Source organism: Hemiscyllium ocellatum, chromosome 4 (assembly GCF_020745735.1).
Source record: "Hemiscyllium ocellatum isolate sHemOce1 chromosome 4, sHemOce1.pat.X.cur, whole genome shotgun sequence".
NCBI lineage: Eukaryota > Metazoa > Chordata > Chondrichthyes > Orectolobiformes > Hemiscylliidae > Hemiscyllium > Hemiscyllium ocellatum.
This window is the reverse complement of record NC_083404.1, coordinates 34,871,955-34,880,443: the sequence shown is the minus strand read 5'-3', so window position 1 is coordinate 34,880,443 and position 8,489 is coordinate 34,871,955.

Below are 8,489 nucleotides of genomic sequence, written 5' to 3'. Positions count from 1 at the left end.
AGGAAACTTGATCAGGTAGATATTTAAAGGATGTTACTGCACAGTTTCAATGTAAGGGTCTCTCATTTAGGATGGAGATAAAGTGACTCTCGGAGAAACTTTATGTTTGGAATTTTCTCCCTCAATGAGCAGTGCAGAGCGGGTCATTCAATATATTCAAGGTTGAGTTGGATGAGTTTTTGATAGGTAACTGAGGTCCATAATTATCGGCCAGGAAAGTGGAGTTGTGACTACAACCAGATCAACCATGATCTTATTGAGTAGCTCAAAGGGCCAAATGGCTTATTCCCATTCCTAAATTCCAAATCTACATGTAAAAACCCGACCATTGTTTAAAGAAGTCTGTGTTCGAGCTTTCCAAGTTGCACTGTGTAGTAACATAAGGAGCATTCAAAGCTGTTCATGATTGATGTGGTTTGAATGTTCCTTTGAAAAGGTGAAGTGATTTTATAACCTAAGATTGCTGCTCATAAGTTTGTTTTACATCTGGAAAAACAAGACAAGACCAAAAGAAGTTCAACATATGTTTATAAAGGGTGTATTTAATCAAGATTTGAGATCAAAGGATGAGCTTAATTAGCAAGTCACAGCACTCAATCATACACAGAGCAGTGAAACACTATAGTAAGGCAGAGGAGAATATGAAAAAGTTGCTTAAGATTATTTTCCATTTTACCAACCAACTTCAGACTTCCTGCCTAGTGAAATAAGTGGGCATGTGAAAGATCTACTCTAATATATGAGAGTTCCTTTTATAAGTCTGATAACAGCGGGGAAGAAGCTGTTCTTATGAGGCTAGTCAGAATGAATGGGCTCAGATTTGCAGCTCTGGCCAACTCCCCACAGGCCCAGAGTTATAGATTGCGCACCTGGGCACTCAATATGCCCTCAGATCACCACAAGGGTTTCCATTCCAACAACAAGTAGTGTAAGAGTAACAAAAAAGGTCATCATGTATATTTGCACAAGATTTCCAGAGAGCTGCCATGGTTTTTTCATCCTGTACTCATTGCAATTCTCTGAACTATTCACACCTTAAAGCAGAATTAATGACAGGTTCCTTGGAAACAATGGTACTTTCTTTGCGTAAGAAATTGTTATCACATTACCTTACGAAATTTATTGAATATTATAGAAATCTTATTAAATACATTTTTCTGGCAGCTGTAAACCCCAGAACAGGCTCTGTCAAGTAGATGCCAGTAGCAACTATGTTCCTGATATTGGATTTCATGACCGATTCACAAACCAAACATCTCAATGAAAAGCAAAACAGATTGTAGCATCATAGAGTCAAACAGCATGGAAACTGACCCTTCAGTCCAACCAATTCATGCCAAACATAATCCAAACTGAGCTATTCCCACCTGCTTGCTCCTGGCCCATATCCCTCCAAACCTTCCCTATTCATGAACTTATCCAAATGTCTTTTACACGTTGTAACTGTGCCTGCATCTATTACTTCCTCAGGAAGTTCATTCCACGTGTGAACCACCCTCTGTGCAAAATATTTGCCCCTCATGTCTTTTTAAAATCTCTTTCCACTTACCTTAAAAAATGCCTGCTAGTCATGAAATCTCCAATCGAGGGAAAAGACACCCATCATTCACCCTATCTACACCCCTCATGCTTTTTAAAATCTGTATAATCGTAAGGGGGAAAATTGTTTCTTCAGACAGGAAAGTTTTTTAAATTGGTCCATATGGATTTTACCCATTGTCAGATGGAAGGAGATCAGGGAGAAGCTTCCTAGCACTTTGTAAGGAAGTAGAATGCGTTGCTACCACTTGGTCAAGATTAGAGTGGTGCTGGAAAAGCACAGCAGGTCAGGCAGCATCTGAAGAGCAGGAAAGTCAATGTTTCAAGCAAAAACCTTTCATCAGCTTTGAGGCTGGGAGCCTCAGGGGTGGAGAAATAAATGGGAGCTGGGTGGGGCTGGGGGAAATTAGCTGAGAGTGCAATCAGTGGATGAAGGTGAGGGAGAAGGTGATAGGTCAGAGAGGAAGGTAGAGCAGATAGGTGGGAAGGAAGATTGACAGGTGGGACAGGTCATGTAGATGGTGCTGAGCTGGAAGGTTGGAACTAGGGTAAGATGGGAGGAGGGGAAATGAGGAAACTGGTGAAGTCCACATTGATGCCACAGGGTTGAAGGGTCCTGAGGCAGAGGATGAGGCATTCTTCCTCCAGGCTTCGTGTGGCAAGTAATTGGCAATGGAGGAGGCCCAGGACCTGCATGTCCTTGGCAGAGTGGGAGAGGGAAATTGAAATGTTCGGCCACAGACAGTGGGTTTGATTGGTACGGGTTTCCCAGAGATGTTCCCTGAAGCACTCTGCGAGAAGTCTACCACTAGGTGCAGATTCTAACAATCCCTCTAAATTTTAGCCCTCCATCATCTGACTAGAAAATTCTGTACAACTATTACAATTCATACATCTTTACTTTGTTCTTTTTAAGCTCATATGCACATATTTAAATTGTTGCTTCCTAGTAATTTACTTCAAAATCACTTACACACTCAAACTGACTTATACACTGAATGTATTCAGCACCACTCAATGGGATGTTGTCACATGGACGAAGATAGGTGAACAGTTTTGCATCTCAAAGGAGATAGACATACAATCCAAGTCTCTTTCATGGTTTTCCTTTTTGTTTTTTTACAGCACTAGCATTCTCACAAATAAATTGCTTGATGATGATGTTATTCATTTGAAAATAGTAATACAGGCAGGCAATCCATGGGAAAGATACAATTCATGTCTCTTGTATTTTTCATGCTTTCCCATGTAATCTGCCTTAAATGTGTAAAGTTGCCTGGCAGAACAATACTGAAATAACTGCGCAGAGGCCAGTATCCTGTCACCCTTTATTTACATGTGGAAAGTCCTTGACACTGATCTTCCATGGTTTTCACTGCATTGTCAATTATACCAATGTGACATGTCCCTAATTACTATCATGCCATAAACGACATCTCATTGAAGACAAGAGTCTGTTCTCATTAAGCTATCAAGTAGTTTGCTTCTGCCAAACTAGATCAGTAAGGCTCTTTAGAATTTTTTTATTTTAAAACTGTACTTTATTCATAAAAATCTTCCTATGCATATATATTCACTAAAGCAGTTTTATTTTGTACAGTCTTTATGGAGAATAAACACATTTCTTACTTATGCAAGACTATGTTTATATATATTTGAGGCCCTGGAAGGGTCCATTAACTGAATCAAGTTCAGCTTAAAGACCATAAGTGAAAATCTTTCCCTATTGTGCCTTAGTGTCAGCTGCCCCAAGCTTTAGCGCATCCCTGAACACATGGTCATGGACCTTGGAATGTGCCAGTCTGCAACATTCGTTCAAGGTCAACTCCTTGTTCTGGAAGACCAACAAGACTCAGGCAGACGAAAGAGTGTCTTTCATTGAGCTGATTGTCCTCCAGGCGCAGTCAATGTTTGTGTTGATGTGTGTCCCAGGCAATAAGTCATAGATTACAGCGTTCTGAATCACTGAGCTGCTCAGGATGAACTTCAATGAAAACCAATGCATTTTTCTCCAGACTTTCTTTAGGGCACTGGTGGTAGAATACAAATAAAGACTTACATACTTGTAGTTCTTCACTGTGTCTGACACCTGGAAAAATAAAGACAAAAGAAAAAAATAAATAAACAGGAGTGTCAGAGATTGTGCTCACTCTGAGAGAAAAAAATTTAAAAATAAAAAAGATTTACCATCCTGTGCCGCACAACCTGAGCCATCTCTGGAGTTTTAGTTTTGACCCTTTTAGGGGCATAAAACAGCAGGCCCTGTGTCCACTGCTGCTGCACACTGTCCACCTCTTTTCCCTCATCCACCACCTGGACACACCTTGGCATGTCCATTTGCCACCGGGCGGTGGAGATCCCCAATGGAGGGCTCTCTACAAGGGAGTCCTCGCCCTTTCTCTCGGTGATCTGGGGTGGAGGGTGTTGCACACAGTGGGCTCCTGCAACCACGGACAGTGGTTCACGGACTCCCAGCCCAACTGCTTGTTCTGTGGTGCTGTGAAGTTTGTGGACCATGTATATATTGGGTGTGGGCATTTGCTTTCCCTTCTTGATTTCCTCAAAAACCTCCTTCTCTGTTTTTGGTTTCACTTCAGTCCCACGCTCCTCATCTTTGGCCACCCAGTGTGGAATCGGGAGGGTAGGTCAAGGGACTTCCTCATGGGTCTGCTCCTGAGCCTGGCCAAACTGGCCATAAACAGGTCCAGGCAGCAGGTCGTGGAGGGGGTTGTTATGGTCAATTGCCTGCCCCTCTTCCGCGGTTATGGCAGAGCCCTGGTGTCCCTGGAGAAGGAGCACGCAGTGTCCACCAACACCCTAGAGACTTTTAGGAAGAGATGGGCACCACAGAAAGTGAAGTGTTTTATTTCCCCCTCCAACTCTGATTTAATCCCTGCCCTCCCCTTCACTGTTTGATCGCGCAGCATTGCCCTCTAAGAAGGGCACTGCTTGTCACTGGTCACTTGGGTGTTTCCTTTCTTCTTGGTAGTGGAAATTGAATAAACATTTGTGCACCTTGTGTCATTCACTGTGTCTCACACATAACATGGCAATGGGGAAAATATAAGCACTACTGCAGCTAGGCAGTAGTGTGGGGTAATAAAGAAGAAAGAAAAAGGAAAAAACAAAGGAAACACCAGAATGGCCTTCTCCAGGGACACCCGGGCTCTGACATAACCACAGCTGAGGGGCAGGCAGACGGCCCTAATGACCCCCCGCCACGACCCGCTGCCTGGACTTGCTTATGGCCAGTTTGGCCAGGCCCAGGAGCAGACCCACAAGGAAGTATTCTGACCTGCCCTCCCCCCTCCGCACTGGGTGCCCAAAGATCAGGAGCTTGGGACCGAAGTACAACCAAAAGCAGAGGAGAAGGTTTTCCAGAAAACCAAAAATGGAGTGCAAGCTCCCACACCCAATATATACGTGGTCCACAGACTCCACAGCACCACAGAACAAGCAGTTGGGCTGGCAGTCTGTGAACCACCGCAATCTGCAGTTGCAGGGGACTGCAGCAGCCTCTAATCCAGATCCCAGACAGAAAGTGGGAGGACTCCCACGTAGAGAGCCCTCCACTGGGGATTCCCACTGCCCAGTGGCAAATGGGCACGCCAAGGTGCATCTGAGCGGTGGACAAGGGAAAAGAAGTGGACGGTATGAAGCAGCAGTCTGTATAGGGCTCACTATTTTATGTCCCTAAGACTAAAGCTCTGGAGGCAGTTCAGGGTGCAGGGCACAGATTGGGATTCCTTTTTATTGAGAACTGATTTCTAAACTGCCTGATCTTCACAGTTAATATGTTACAAGTATGTTTCTGTTCTCATGAAGGAACCGTTTCACTGGCTGGTTACAGCCCGCGTGTTACTCTTTTCTTTGACTTTGAGAATAGGACTAGGCTGATTTTGTAGCAGTTCTTAGCCCCTGCACTCTGGGTTTTTTTTCTTTTTTGGATGTGCTTTCACTTTTTTGGTGTTTGGACTGAGCCCCTGTGAGAAAGCGAGAGTGAGACAGAGAGAACGACAGAGAGAAAGAAAGAGAGAAAGAAAGAAAGACAGAGAGAAAGAAAGACAGAGAGAAAGACAGAAAGACAGAGAGAAAGAGATAAAGAAAGAAAGTAAGAAGGAAAGAAAGAAGGAAAGAAGGAGAGAAAGAAAGAAAGAGAAAAAGAAAGAAAGAGAGAAAGAAAGAGAGAAAGTAAGAAAAAAAGAAAGATTAACACAATTATTGTTCTTCACTGTGTCCTACAACTGCACACTCAGGAAATGGGCGATGGGGAAAAATAAACAATAATGATATTAGGCAGTAGTGTGGGGGAGAAATAAAATTAGAAAGAAAACAAAGAGGAAAAAGAAAAGAAACATTGCCATCGCCATTACCCACGTAAACACTGTCACCACCATTACCCACCTAAACACTGTCACCACCATCACCCACGTAAACACTGTCACCGCCATTACCCACTTAAACACTGTCACCGCCATTACCCACCTAAACACTGTCACCACCATTACCCACGTAAACACGGTCACCGCCATTACCCACCTAAACACTGTCACCACCATTACCCACGTAAACACTGTAACCGCCATTAGCCACCAAAACACTGTCACCGTCATTACTCACGTAAACAGTGTCACCGCCATTACCCACATAAACACCGTCACCGCCAGTACCCACGGAGACACTGTCACTGCCATTACCCACATAAACACTGACACCGCCATTACCCACGTAAACACTGTCACCGCCATTACCCATGTAAACACTGACACTTCCATTACCCACGTAAACATGGTACTGCCATTACCCACGTAAACACTGTCACCGCCATAACCCACGTAAACACTGTCACCGCCATAACCCACGTAAACACAGGCAGCATTACCCACATAAACACTGACACTGCCATTACTCACATAAACACTGACACTGCGATTACCCACGTAAACACTGTCACTTCCATTATCCACATAAACACTGTCACTGCCATTACCCACAGAAACACTGACACCGCCATTACCCACGTAAACACTGTCACTTCCATTACACACGTAAACACTGTCACCGCCATTATCCACGGAAACACTGTCACCGCCATTACCCACGTAAACACTGACACAGCCATTATCCACGTAAACACTGTCACTGCCATTACCCACGTAAACACTGTCACCGCCACTAGTCACATAAACACTGACACTGCCGCTACCCACATAAACACTGCCTCCACCATTACCCATGTAAACAATGACACCACCATTACCCACGCAAATACTGCCGTCGCCATTACCCACATAAACATTGTCACCGCCATTACCCATATAAACACTGTCACTCCCATTACCCACGTAAACACTGACACTGCCATTACCCACATAAACACTGGCACCGCCATTACCCACATAAATACTGACACCGCCATTACCCACATAAACACTGACACCGCCATTACCCACATAAACATTGTCACCGCCATTACCCAAGTAAACACTGGCACTGCCAATACCCATGTTAACACAGACACCGCCATTACCCAAGTAAACACTGGCACCGCCATTACGCATGTAAACACTGACACCGCCATTACCCACATAAACACTGTCACCGCCATTACCCACGTAAACACTGGCACTGCCAATACCCATGTTAACACAGACACCGCCATTACCAACGTAAACACTGCTGTCGCCATTAAACACGTAAACACTGACACCACCGTTACCCATGTAACCACTGTCACTACCGTTAACCATGTAATAACTGCCTCCGCCAATACCCACGTAAACACTGACACCACCATTATCCTCATAAACACTGACACTGCCATTACTCTTGTCAACACTGCCACTGCTATTACCCATGTAAACACTGTCATTGCCTTTACCCACATAAACACTGACACTGCCATTACCCCCATAAACACTTCTACTGCCATTACCCACGTAAACACTGACACCGCCATTACCCACATAAACATTGTCATCGCCATTACCTATGTAAACACTGACACTATTACTCCCATAAACACTTCTACTGCCATTACTCACGTGAACGCTGACACTGCCATTACCCACGTGAACACTGACACCGCCATTAGCCACGTAAACACTGCCGTCGCCATAACCCACGTAAACACACACTGCTATTACCCATGTAAACACTGCCATCATTACCCACGTAAACACAGTCACTGCCAATACCCACGTAAACACTGTCACTTCCATTACCCATGTAAACACTGACACCACCATTACCCACGTAAACACTGACACCGCCATTACCCACATAAACATTGACACTGCCATTACCCACATAAACACTGACACTGCCGTTTCCCACGTAAACACTGTCACTGCCGTTACCCATGTAAATACTGCCACATTACCCTCATAAACACTGCCACTGCCATTACCCACGTAAACACTGCCACCGCCATTACCCACGTAAACACTGCCACCGCCATTACCCACGTAAACACTGTCATCGCCATTACCTATGTAAACACTGACACTATTACTCCCATAAACACTTCTACTGCCATTACTCACGTGAACACTGACACTGCCATTACCCACGTGAACACTGACACCGCCATTAGCCACGTAAACACTGACACTGCCATTACCCATATAAACACTGCCTCTACCTATATCCACGTAAACACTGCCGTCGCCATTACCCACATAAACATTGTCACCGCCAGTACCCACATAAACACTGTCACTGCCATTACCCACATAAACACTGACATTGCCATGACTCACGTAAACACTGCCTCCGCCATTACCCCCGTAAACACTGACACAGCCATTACCCTTGCAAACACTGCCATTTCCTCCATAAACACTGCTACTGCTGTTACCCACGTAAACATTGCCACTGCCATTACCCACGTAAAAACTGACACTGCCATTACCCCCATAAACACTGTCACTGCCATTACCCATGTAGAC